Consider the following 13248-nt stretch of genomic DNA (forward strand, 5'->3'; position numbering starts at 1 on the left):
TTTGGAGCTTCTCTCTTTATGAATTCTGTTGGAGAACTCTGTCTATGAAGATAGACAGTTGGGTCTTATTATTTCCAATATGTTTCTATTATTTATAGTATCTCATCAGCAGGCTGTCTGTTAGGGGTTGTCTCAGAAAATGACTTGACCTTCTGGGGTAATGTAGCTTTAAAGCATCCTTCTTGTCCTAGAACAGACAGGTCACTCAAGCACCGTCGTTTTCTGAGCACTCCGTTTTGTAGGAATCTGTGTTGTGCACTATTCAGTACTGAATTGTGAATTCCTGAACCTGATCTTTGATACAGATTTGCAATTTAAATTTGAATGTATGAAAGTATAAATTGAATTGAACTTTAATTTTTAAGAATTTTTTTTTTTTTTAAGACAAAGGGAATGTTTTGGGAAGCCCTGAAGATTTGTATCCATTGCAGACTATAGAACTATAGATAGACTGATGGAAATTAATAGACTGAACAATAGACTGATGGAAATTAATAGACTGAACAATAGCATGATGGAGAACGATACACAGGTCAATAGATAGATAGATAAACAGACAGACATGCATTATGTGATATTTCTTCGTCCAATTCAACTTATTAACTGAAAGGGAGCCGATTCTTCAATTCTGAATTTTTCACAACCCTAATAGAACATCTTTCAGAGCTCACTTTCTGAACAGTTTCCCTGGATAAAATGCCCTTCAAAACATTCTGGTCATCAGACCTTTCTGTCTTTCCCCAAAAGAGGAAAATGCATTTTAAATATGCTCACTCTGCAAAACTAGTTGAGGTGCTCATCAATAAATTCATTTTTAGCGTTGTAAGCAACCCCCCCCTACTGATCATGGCACACTATGTCCAGCTGTTACTGGCAGCAGAAGAATGCCAACAAAACAATTAATCAGTCACATATGCTTTGTCTACTCTACACTTTCTGTGAACGCATTGCACACTTTGACTTTAATGTCAAGACTTTGTCAAAGGTCCAAAAAGTTGGTTTCATCCCCTTCGTGCAGTGTTGCCCTTTGTCATGTCTGCCATTTTGTGAGCGTAGACTCGAGATGCAGCAGTACACTTATTGTGCTCTCGCTCTATTACATATGTGCTGCCATAGAGGAGAATGAATTATTCTCTTTCATAGCAGCCTCGTTATTAATATGCAAAGGAGAGCTAGGCCTTCCCCACTCTGCCAGGTGCCATTTAACATCGCTTGGATGTACAAGGACTTCTTCATAACCACTTAAATCAGGGGAAGATTTCACTCCAACACAGACAAAAAGTAATTAAGCCGCTCACTTGCAACACGTTTAGGGCATGTTTCGCCAAACAGCTTCAGTGATTGTGGGGGAATTGCATTTTACATTAACAAATCTAATGAACCACTTTTAAACACAAGAAGAATTACTCAATTTATTAGCGATATGCAGACTGGTTGGCATCCCAAAGGACCACTAATACGATGCATAATGCATTCTCAACGTGAAATGGGATTTGATTATTCGATTCACAATTCAAAGTGGTCCACTTGGCGAAAAGTCAAAAAGTCGGCACTTCAAAAGTTCTTCATTTTACCTTTCTTCACTTCTCATTCATATCTATTCTTTTGGCATAATGGAGCCACAGCACACCTGGTGCCAACAACCTGACATGCCCTAAGTGTCTGTGAGCCCCCCTACGGCGAGCCGGATGGAGGCATTCAGAGAAATCACCATATTCTAGGACCTGGAAGCTCTACCGCCACTAGCACAGGAACACCTCGTTCCCTGGAGAGCTTCATCTGGAAGCTTTCAGGCCCTCCCTGTCTCCTCAGCCAATCATTAGGTCATCTCCAATTACGCGGCATTCAGGCGCAACAAGGTGCAGTGCCTCCAAGTTACCTGCCCCCTCTTGGTTGTTTGTGCCCAGAAACATATTTAGACATGCACGCTACATGCGCTTACGTCTCAGCGGGAGGCCACCGTGAGACACATCAAGACGAGTAAGGCTTATCTCGAACAGTGGAGCCTACATGTCCCCGCACGACACACACAGTCAGCGAGCAAAGAGCCTGCTTATCAACGATGAATCAACATCATTGCCTGTCAAAAGTTCAATTTAAACTTGAAAGAGGCTGCCAGAGACTCCGATCCTGCTGATACTAGAAACGTGTGAAGCAGTTATGAAATAGTTTGACACTTTGCAGAGCTTCGCCCCTTTATGAATTCCGGCGGAGGCCTCCATTCACTCGGCGTCTATCAAGCTCGATGCGTGAAATCACCTTTTGGAGTCAGCAAGTGGGGAAATTTGTAACGGAGCCCCGGAGGATAGCTTATTTACTCAGTTGTTTATGGTTAATCAAAGTGCAGCAAACTTTCACTCTCTCTGGAATCGCCGCCTTTTAGCAGCGGCTCTTTCAAGATATTGTGGGGTGGGGCACGGCGTTGGGTGTGATTCTCTATCTTCGGGAACCCCGCAATTACATCTGGCACAACTCTGCATGAAGTAACGCTTCATAAGCCTTTGTGCGACCATGCTTTGAAGCGCCCGGGCCCTCTGTAAGTTGGCTTTTTGTCTCCCTCGTATCCCCCTTTCAACCTCCCCCCTTCCCACCCATTGGAGACAGAAGACAGAATGCGATGTGTCGTCTTTGCCCGTTGCACAAAAGCTCAGTGCATTTGACACACCTTGGCCGGCACAAAGGATAAAAAGCGAGGCAAGGCTTGGACACGCAGGACGCCGCTGCTAGGCCCGATAAAGACGCTTCAAAAAGTCGAGCCGTGAGGAGCCACGGCCCTCTTCTTCTCCCTCTCTTTCTTTCTTCCCAAGACCCTGCAGTGCCAGAGAGAAAAAGAAAGAAAGAAAGAAAGAAAGAAAGAAAGAGATGGATTAAAATTTTGGCCTTCATATATTGGCCATGTATCTGAATGCAAATGGAGCTGAATTGTAGTAAAACGGGATAGCATGGGAATTCTGATGCACATGTGTGTATTCATGAGAGCAGATGTGTGTGTGTTTACAGGGATGAAAAGACAGTAAAACCTGAAATCACCTATATTGGCCAGTCGGTGGTCCTCATGAGGAAAACCAGGAGTATTTCAGCTTCAATAAGACTTAAGATCAACTGACAACCCTTGTGGCATGTGTTGTTCAGAATAAAATTAATTTAATCGTTCCTTTTCTTTAAATAAAAGCAGTGAGGCACTTACAGTGATTTTCAGTTTTACTTTAAATTTACAGTCTGTGTGAAATAAAAACTTTGTATCTATTTTCTAAATGCATCTTATTGATGTTATTGCGAACAATTTATCTGTGCATGTTTAATTTCTTAACTCATTTTTTACTCGATCTTCCAGTGAAATTACAGACTTCTCTCTTGTGATGACTTCTAGACTTTAGTCAGCTTAAACTCCGCCCCCAATCGACTGCAAGCAACGCCCACATCTCAAAATCCATCAGCTAGTGATGGATAGAACCAAATTTATTCTTTTATGATAATCCATTAAACTTTGATGTATATCACAAGTTGTACATCTCAACATTAATGTAATGCCGTAAAATGACAATAAACCCTAAAAAAAACTGATTTAAACAGCTGTACAGCTCAAATTATACACAGGTTTTAAATAAAGAATTAATGTAAGGACTGCCATAAAAACAAAAAACTTCACATTTCTGCTTTTTTAAACTGTGTTTGTACGTGGCTTGCCACAGTGTGATTTTTTTATTTAAATAAGAAATAGGGATGAGTCAATTTCTTTTCTTGGGTTAAACCTGGAATATTATTTTAATAAATTTAATACTTGTTTATTTAATAATCATAGTAATGTCTAGACTAAGTAATGTCCTAAAATATAAAAGTGAGGGTCAGGTTTAGGGTTAAAGGATTGACGATAAGTCAATGGAAAGTCACCACCATGATAGAAAAACAAATGTGTGTGTTTTTAATTGAAAAGTAGGGAAATGGGAAAACATGGCAGCCTTTAAAGCAGGGTGAATGGTTAATGGGCTGCCCTTTGGCTAACCTGTAGTCTGGGCTCATAGAGTCGGTGAACCCTCCGCTACACTGCTCTAGCGGCATCGATTTATGGGACAGAGAGCAAACCTCTATTTTACAGTAACTTTCTACCCGATCAATCTGCCCTGGCCTGTCATACTCTCTCTCAGGGGGTCTCATCCAAAGACAGAGTGACATTGCGTGCTATCACAGACACCATGTGATTAATTATGGTCTACATCGGAAAGCACATTTTATCTTTGTGAATGTGCTTGTGTACTTATGCATACATGCTTAGGAGAGGGGACTGATTCAGTCTGGCACACAGACATGCGGTTTATAATTGTCAGTATTTTTCAAGCATATGTTCAAACCAGGGTCGCCGTGAGGGGGGTGGGGGAGTTAGGACGATTATAAGGGCCCGACGAGCTTCGACCGGGCCGGGCCTCGGGCCTGTTTTAGGCTTCTCCTTATTTTTATATTTTAGACATCCATCAATTAGAGATTGATTGCCGAAAATAGTGAAAATTGCCGCGCTGGTGGAAACAACACGACGGTGTTTAGAGTCCCGCAGCAGCAGAGCGCGCGCCGTCAGCGCAGCTGAAGAGTTCTGCGTTCAAATACATGCAATAGGCTGAAGCTTGCCGCAAAGCCCCAGCAAAAGTAATTACCATGAATGTGTCCGGGGAAATAGTAAGGAGATATTTGAATTATTTACTAATAAACTAGTGTTTTCAGTGTCAGTGTCGCAAAGATGAAGATGATGATCCTGACTCACCGTCTCCTCGTTAGAAGCGCCTTTAGAGAGAAGTGCATCTTCACGGATTATAATGAAAGAAATTTTGTTATCGATTTGATTTAATTTCGTTAAGTAATGTAAAGCTTTCTATAGATATATTTATCATGTCTGTGAGGCATGTATTCGCTGACTTTCGGTTCATTTTTGTGAAGCGCTCCTGATCAAGAGGAGATGGCAGAAAGCGCATCATTGTTTTCTTAAAAGCAGACGTTTTGTTAATTTGTGAGTGCACACAAATAGATGTAGACCCTTTACAGTTCAGAATGATGTATTACTCTTACCTTTCAGCCCAGTCTCATGAAAATACGTATAAATATTAAGCCCCCCCCAAAAAAAACTAAAACTGGTGGTATTGGTATGCAAAAACAGACTTTGGCTTGTCTATGCTACGCGCGTTTTTGGCGTGCATATAATACACAGTTTTCGCGTGCATATGATCCGAAATTTGTTGGCGTTTATATGATACGCAGTTTTCGCTTACATATGATACACATCTACACAACAACCCTAATCCTACCCATCAGGTAGCATAGACACGCCAAAGTCCTTTTTTTGCGTATCAATACCACAAGTTTTCGTTTTTATTTGGCGTACTATTATACGCACTTTCATGAGATCGGGTTGTACCTTTATGAGGAAAAATTACGGCGTAAGGTTTTTCCTTTGAAAAAATGCAATTGATTGCGCTGGTGCCTCCATGTCCTGCGCTTTAGCTTCCGCTCTCCGCACAAACTATTGGATGCAGCGCACATTTATCTAGGTTTAACCTTTAAACATTGTTATATGCTTGAACTGTTTTAGTATATCTATAGATTTTATTTTAGGCAAGTCGTGATGATTTGAGAAGGCTAAATTGATCAAATATATAGGCTATGATCAGCCTGCCGGTCTGCCGCTGGCCGCTTGGTCGTTATTTTAAGAAAGAAAAAACTTATTTAACGAACAAAAAAAAAAAAATGCTCCAAACGTTTTTCTAAATGAACTTAATAGAAAAACGAAATGAAATATAATGACTTTGCCATTACATACAAAACTGAACTATTTTAATAGCTAAAACAGTATTATAATCTGATTTGGGAGAAGGGGGGAAAAAGACTGGCTCTGTTAAACCGTCGGACACATGCCGAGCTAGGGCCTGAGAGTCTCGGCTAGGGCCTAAATTTGAGGCTCGTGCAGGGCTCTACCGGGAACACGATCGCGATTTCTACCGAGGGGGGTTCTACCGGAACGTACCCTTGCATGCAATTATGCATAATTAATTGTTATTATAATAGCAAGTACATGTAATGTGTAACAAGGACACTTTTAAATAAAGTGTTACCAGCTTTTGATACTATTTAAACTAAACTGCTTTTAGATCTCTGAATTCTCAATGAAATGCCTTTAACTGAAAATTGAGAAAATTGAATGTTTAATCTTATCATTATACATTACTGACACTCTATCCTCCAATTTGATACTGTTAAGTGCTTTGACACAATCTGTATTGTTAAAAGCGCTATATAAATAAAGGTGACTTGACTCGACTTTTGTATAACTTTAGAATGTATTTGTTTTCTTAAAAGCTTAAAAGCTGAAAAACAGCATACATTGTTTGGTACAACAGAGTGACAATGATAGAATTTATTTATTTTTTCATTCCTTTTATTAAATGCAATTTTGAACAATGTGATTTCCTAAATTGAACAAACTGCTAAAAATTCAGTCAAATATGAAATTTACCCTTACTCCCTCTACTTCTATTCTCCCCTCTCCTTCTTTTTGCCTGTCTTTTTCTCTCTCTCCCTCTTCTCTACTGAAACAGATGGCAATTTATGCTGAGCACAATCAAGACTATTCAGCGTTGGGTAGGCTGGTCCTCCCCACAGGAGTGAGGCCCAATCACAGTCCTAATGAACACATTGAGAGCTGTCTGCTCCAAATGAGTCCCAGTAGGAGCCGGCCCACAGGTACCCCCTGCCCGCTGGCATCACCACACACACACACACACACACACACACACACACACACACACACACACACACACACACACACACTCACTTGCACACGTACTGGCACAACGCAGCACTGAGCTTCTCGAGCAGCACTTAATTCAATCAAGATTCTTATCTCCAGCTGCCAGCATTCCAAAAGTGGAAAAAACAACAATAGGGATATAAGTTACATGCAGCGAGTTGTGGATTGACAGACCGTATTTGTACATGGGATCACAATTTAACGAGTGTGCAAGCAAAAAATTTCATGGGACTCATGAGTGGGGCTATCACATTTTCACATGTGCTTTGCATCTCAAAGCTGCATTTGAGTCAATGACGTGCCACACTTTATTTTGTCTTATGTATTAACTTATTTAAAAATACATTATGCAATATAAATGCAATTTATGCATACAATGACTAGAATACACATCTTTTGCATGTTTTTGATTTCTGAATTCAAATTCCTGTATGATATCAGGTATGATATATTTGTTTTCTGGAGCATAAAGTATAAATGTAAGGGCGATACTTTTCTTAATAAAACAGAAGAAAAAAGTTTTATTAAAATAATGAGATTCTTCAATTTTAGAGTTTAAGAATTTAGAATTTAAATTTAAGAAATTTGGTATAATTTTTTTATTATTATTTCTTAAAAACAAATTGAGAGGACCCTTGTAGGCCTTCGTAGCTTTGTTTTCGAAGTCAATAGGCCTCTAAAAATAGATGTTTTGACCTTTTTATGACAACACTGTAAAGAAAAATAATTTGTAAGTGTCTTTGGATAAAAGCATCTGCAAAATGACTAAATGTAAACATATTGTAATTTTAACTGTAAAATACTGTAAAATGTAAAATAAAACTGTAAAACTGTAAAATAAAGATAATTTGATATTACTTTGTATGTTATATATTATATATAATACATAAATTATAGTCACACCATATGAGTTATTCTTTTATTTAATTTTTTTTGAAAATTGCCTAAAAGTCTATTTTAAACCATATAAAACCAACATTTCTAAGAACTTGAATCATGTTTTAAACTAGATTTTCCCATTTCCTTATAGTACATCATTGACCCATTCACTAGGTTTTAGACTCAATCTTAGCATGTTGGCTAATTCTAGAACCGGTCTTCCATCTTATTTTCATCAATACTCTATATTCATATGCAAGTACTGTATGAATTGGAGACTCATGTGGTCGGTTTCTGGTGAGGACTCACTTCTCCCATCTGTCAGTCTGGCTGCATGTATGTCTGTTGTGTGTGGGATGCTTTGCCTTTCTTGTGCTCTTTCGACTCGCCAATTCATTTCTCTTCAACAAGTAGAAACTCCCTCCAACATGCAAAAACAGAAAGACAGGAGAGCAGATCCCACACATAGTGGTCGGGATCCCTCATACATCAATCACCCCCACACTCACTGCTTCTCCTCGTGCGTCCGTCACAGAGGTTGACAGGAGCGCTGCCCCTCGCTCTACCCCAATCTGCACCTGAAGAGCTGGTGGGCAAAGCCCGGTTCCTTCTGTCGCATGTCAAAACCCCACTGGGCCTGCAGCACTGAGGAAGTGCAAATATCCTCTAATGGCCTGGATGCAGATGGATGCGTCCATGACAATAGCCCCCGTGCTGGTGCTTTTTGTCAGCAGCCAGTAGAAAGGCCATCACAATGACTCAGCAGAATTATGCATGCAGTGAGGAGCCTTTCTCATGCTAAAGGCCGCCGAGAATGGATGTCTCATTTCAGAGAGAAGCAGCAGGCCTTTTTCCCTTAACATGTCTTAGAAGACACTTCTGTCAGGACAATGGTGTTTTGGTGTAATTGGATAGAAGGGTTAATTTTGGGCCTACTCAACTCATCAACTACCATCTTGTTTGATGCTGTGGGTTATCTTTCCTAAGACTGACAAGGTGCCACTGAAAAGGTGGACGGGTCGGGCAAGTTGGCGACTGACGTTGTGTGGCACTGTAGCATTCGATATCTTCCTCTTTGGTCTCCTGAACATGAAGGTTTCGCTCCAAGCAGAGGTTACATAATGAAAATCACACCTGTCTTTGTGTGGCGTTTCTGTTCAAATAGCGGCGTAAATGGGATCCTCCTGATTCACAGCGGGGTTGTGCGCTTGTGTCTTCAGCCGGCCCGGCTTCACGGTGCCCTGTAGAGTGTGGTCAGCGCGGTCGCGTGTTTTCGCAGTAATCTAAAACCAGGAAGCCTTTGAAACCTAATGAAAGCCTCTGGAGAAGGAGGTTGGCGGTCCTGCGTCACTAGGACACTCGGACTGTTTTGTTCAGACTCCCTGTGGTAGGTCACAGACATGGCCGCTTGGACCTTCTGCAGCTGCGGGGTCCGTACTGGCCTTCATGTGAGCAGGCCACGAGACCAGTGCTTAACGCTCATCCTAACCAAAGCTGCGGGACTGATCGATCTGTCATGTCTGTACACATCATAAATTATCACTATTGTGTTGGGTTTTATTATGGAAGCCTCTTTTCACTTTATTTCTCACAACTGCACCTTTACATCTCAGACTTTATATCCTGCAAATGTGAGTTTATAACTCTCAATTCTGACTTTATTTCTTATAAATGCATTTTCCCCCTCACAATTACGACATTATGTCCCGCAAATGTGACTTTGTTTCTCCTAAATGTGACTTTATAATTCACAATTCTGGCTTAATTTCTCATAAAGGCATTTTTTCCCTCACAATTATGACTTTATGTCCAGCAAATGTGACTTTGTTTCTCATAAATGTGACTTTATAACGCACAATTCTAACTATATTTCTCATAATCGTGTTTTTTAATCTCATAATTGACTTCATAACCTGCAAACGTTGCTTTGTTTCTCATAAGTGCTACTTTATAACTGACAATTCTGATTTTATTTCTCATAATTGTGAGTTTATATCACAATTTTGACTTTATATCTCAGTGTTACTATATCATGCAAATGTGACTTTGTTTTTCCTAAATGCGACTTTATAGCTAACAACTGAATCTTTATTTCTCATACTTGTTTTTTTTTTTCAATCTCATAATTGACTTTGTAACCTTCAAATGTTGCTTTGTTTCTCATTCATGCCACTTTATAACTGACGATTCTGACTTTATTTCTCACAATTGCGTTTTATATCACAATTCTAACTTTATTTCTCATAATTGCAATTTACAATTATGAGCATTTGTCACAGTGAGACTTATATCCTGCAAATGTCTTTGTTCCTCATAAATGCAACTTTTTATCTCACGGGTCTGACTTTATTTCTCGTAATTGCAACTTTAAGTTTCATTATATATTCAATTTCAATTATGACTTTTTATATCTCACAGTGTTACTTTATATCATGCAAATGTGGCTTTGATTTTTGTAGATGAGACTCACAATGTGACTTTATATCTTAAAATGCCACTGTAAATATTCATGACACAATTTTTTTTAAATTGCTTCTACAGTTTATTAATCCATTGAAAAATAAAAATATACAAGAAAGAAAAAAGCAAGCAAGGAAAAAAACACACACTGAGTATCATTTTTCACAGAGTTTCTGGCAATTTTGTAAACACTATCGCTACATGTGTGAAAGAGGAGCAGCGTGTTCTGGTCTTGATTAGAGGTCCAGCAGTCTAAGCAGAGAGGGAAGATTACAAAACACCTCTCTCACACTTTCAGACAGGCCTAGCGTTTATAAGCTAACAAGATGGTGCAGACTGTGGTAGTCGCACACATAATAAGGATGTTGTAGTATTTGTTAAAAAAAAAAAGTGAAGGCCAATTTTGTCTTCGAACAGTGGAAAATCCAATCTCTTGTGTTATTTTGACACACTTCCAAAGTTTATGGATTTTCCTGTGAGGTAAAATTGGGTATAAAAGATTTTAGTGGCACACCTTGTGTGAAACAAATGTTGCAATGTTTGCACAACGCCTGTGTCCTCTTGTGAGGTCTGGCCTCAGGTGGTAACTTCGGAGAACTGCATTATTAAGCTACTGTAAATTAAAAGCTGACTGCGGTTTTTCTTGTACCTGTCATAAACGTTTTCTTTCCGTGTCACTTTGCCGTTTAATCATTCTGAAATAATGATTCAGTTAATGAGCAAACGCTTTAAACAGTTAATTTATAACATAACTTTAGCATATGTATCATGTAACAAAATATTATGTGCATTACAATCCAATAAGTGACTAATGTCAAAATATTAATTGCAAAAAGTATTTAGATGGTGTCAAATCAATCTATTTGACATGAAGACAAGTCACCAGCCATTACTTTCCAAACACCCATTCTAGATCTTTTAAGGCTTATCTTGTAGATTCTCCTGGTTTTTCAAGTCATTTTGTCAGATTAAACCGGCTGTCTCCGGTTATTTGAAGACCCACAGGTATCTATGGAGATGATGGCAGTCTGCAGGCCTGATCTCTCCATATCTATGCGAATATTGATGGCAAAAGGCTGCTGGGAAGTCTGGGCACTGCTTTTATCTTATCACCTTATCATACTCTGCATGGGAGCATAGCTGCTATAAGTGCTGCTAGTCTCCTTTAGTTCTCTCTACAGCCATCAACAAACTTTATGTGTCACACTTATGGGTTTTTCTAACATGTACACTTGAATAAAATGTAACAGTTAGCAAACGTTATCTTCAGCTATATAAAAAAGCAATATGCTATGACCAGGTCTGTAGTCCAGACAGTAAATCTGGGTCAGTCTAACCCTCTCTGATCCCCTGCTTGCTCCTTTAGCCTCTTTGTCTCCATTTAGCTCTCCTACCCCAGCATGATCATTTCTTATCATGTATTTATTTGTTTAATCCCCCCCTTCCCCCCGATAACTCGGCTGCCCACTTCATCCCCGCCCCCCCCAAACCCAACCCAGGGAAGCCCAGAGATTCTGCACAATGGGCGGATGTTTCCTCGCCAGCCTCGGAGTCTCATCCGGGGGTGATCGTGCTCCCTTCATCTCTCTCTCGCACTCTCTGTCACTCACGGGCTCAGATGTGGCCATCCTGCCCCAGTCGTGCACACACATTATAAATAATGAATGCATTAGCATGCGTGAATGTCTTTTTGGGGATGTGTATGTTGGGGTGGGGGGAGGGTTTATGCCTTAATTCATTATTAATCTACTTCGCGAGCTAAAAGGAGTCTGCCTGGGCCTGTAGGCCTCGGCTAAACCCTGCTTTAGGGGGTCTGGCGTGCTGCAGTCCAAACAACCCCCCCTCTTTTCACTACCCTCATCGTCCAGCTAAACCCCATCCTCATCCCATCGCACTCATTCCACCCGTCTTCCTCTTGTTCTTCAATCTGGTGCTCATCTAGTTGTATTTAAGTAGCTTTTGATGGGCACAGGTAATGGTTGTTTGGGAGACAGCTGGCTGATTTGGCAGGGGAGGGGGTGACGCTCTTAAAAATAAAGATTTCAAAAGAGGTTTGGGTTCCCCAAAAACCTTTCAGTGAACAGTTCTCAAAGTTCCATAAAGAACCTTTAACATCCATGGAAACTTTTCAGTCAGTGCCTAAAAGGTTCTTTGGAGTGGAAAAAAAGGTTGATTAGATTATTAAATGTTTTTCACACTAAGAAAAAATGGCACCTTTAGGAACTGCTCGATGAAAGGTTCTTTGGGGAACCCAAAATTGTTCTTCTATTTCTATATTCTATATTTTAAGAGTGTGTGAAGAACATTGTAATGATCTGAAAAACCTTTTTCCAGAAAATAAAGTTTCTGAAGGTTTTTTTGCAGTGATGCCATTGAAGAACCATTTTTTTTGGTTCCCCAAAGAATCTATCAGTGAACAGTTCTGAAAATAACCTTTTTTTTTTCTTTTTCTAAGCCTGAAGTACATTTTAATGACCATTTTCTTCTATATAGTACCTTTTGTGGAATGCAAAGGTTCCATGGATGTTAAAGGTTCTTTAAGGAACCATCAATGCCAATAAAGAACCTTTAGTACCAAATACAGCATCTACCCATACAGCTTTTTACCCATTTTTTTTGTTGTTGTTGCTGAAGCTGAACTGATAGCCGGAAGCCTATTGACTTTGAAGTCGCTGTTAGTGCCATTTGGTTTGGATGAGGGGATGGGGCGGGGTTATCTGAAGGTTAGAGGGCTCACAAACCCTCTGTTTTGTTCACAGAAGCATGATGTCCCATATATGGGGGGCACACAAGGATACATGCTATTTTTAGACATGAGATTACAGCACAATTATACACCATATCGGTGCTGGAATAATGAAATGAATGTGCACTAGCCTGCAGCAAGTCATTGTGTGAATGTGTCGAGCGATTGTAATCGTAGGGATTAAGACATTGTACCTCAATTGTACATGCACAATCATAGGTCTACAACTTTTATTTTACAACATTTATTGATGTTTTACAGTGATAATGTATACTGAATAAGCTGTTGTGTTTGTGTGTTTCTGTCCTCTCATGCCACTAGAGTGCACTGCTTGCTATGAGCCACGTCCAATCAGAGCGCTCCATTACAAATC

This window comes from Onychostoma macrolepis, chromosome 14, assembly GCF_012432095.1.
Source record: "Onychostoma macrolepis isolate SWU-2019 chromosome 14, ASM1243209v1, whole genome shotgun sequence".
Classification (NCBI taxonomy): Eukaryota; Metazoa; Chordata; class Actinopteri; order Cypriniformes; family Cyprinidae; genus Onychostoma; species Onychostoma macrolepis.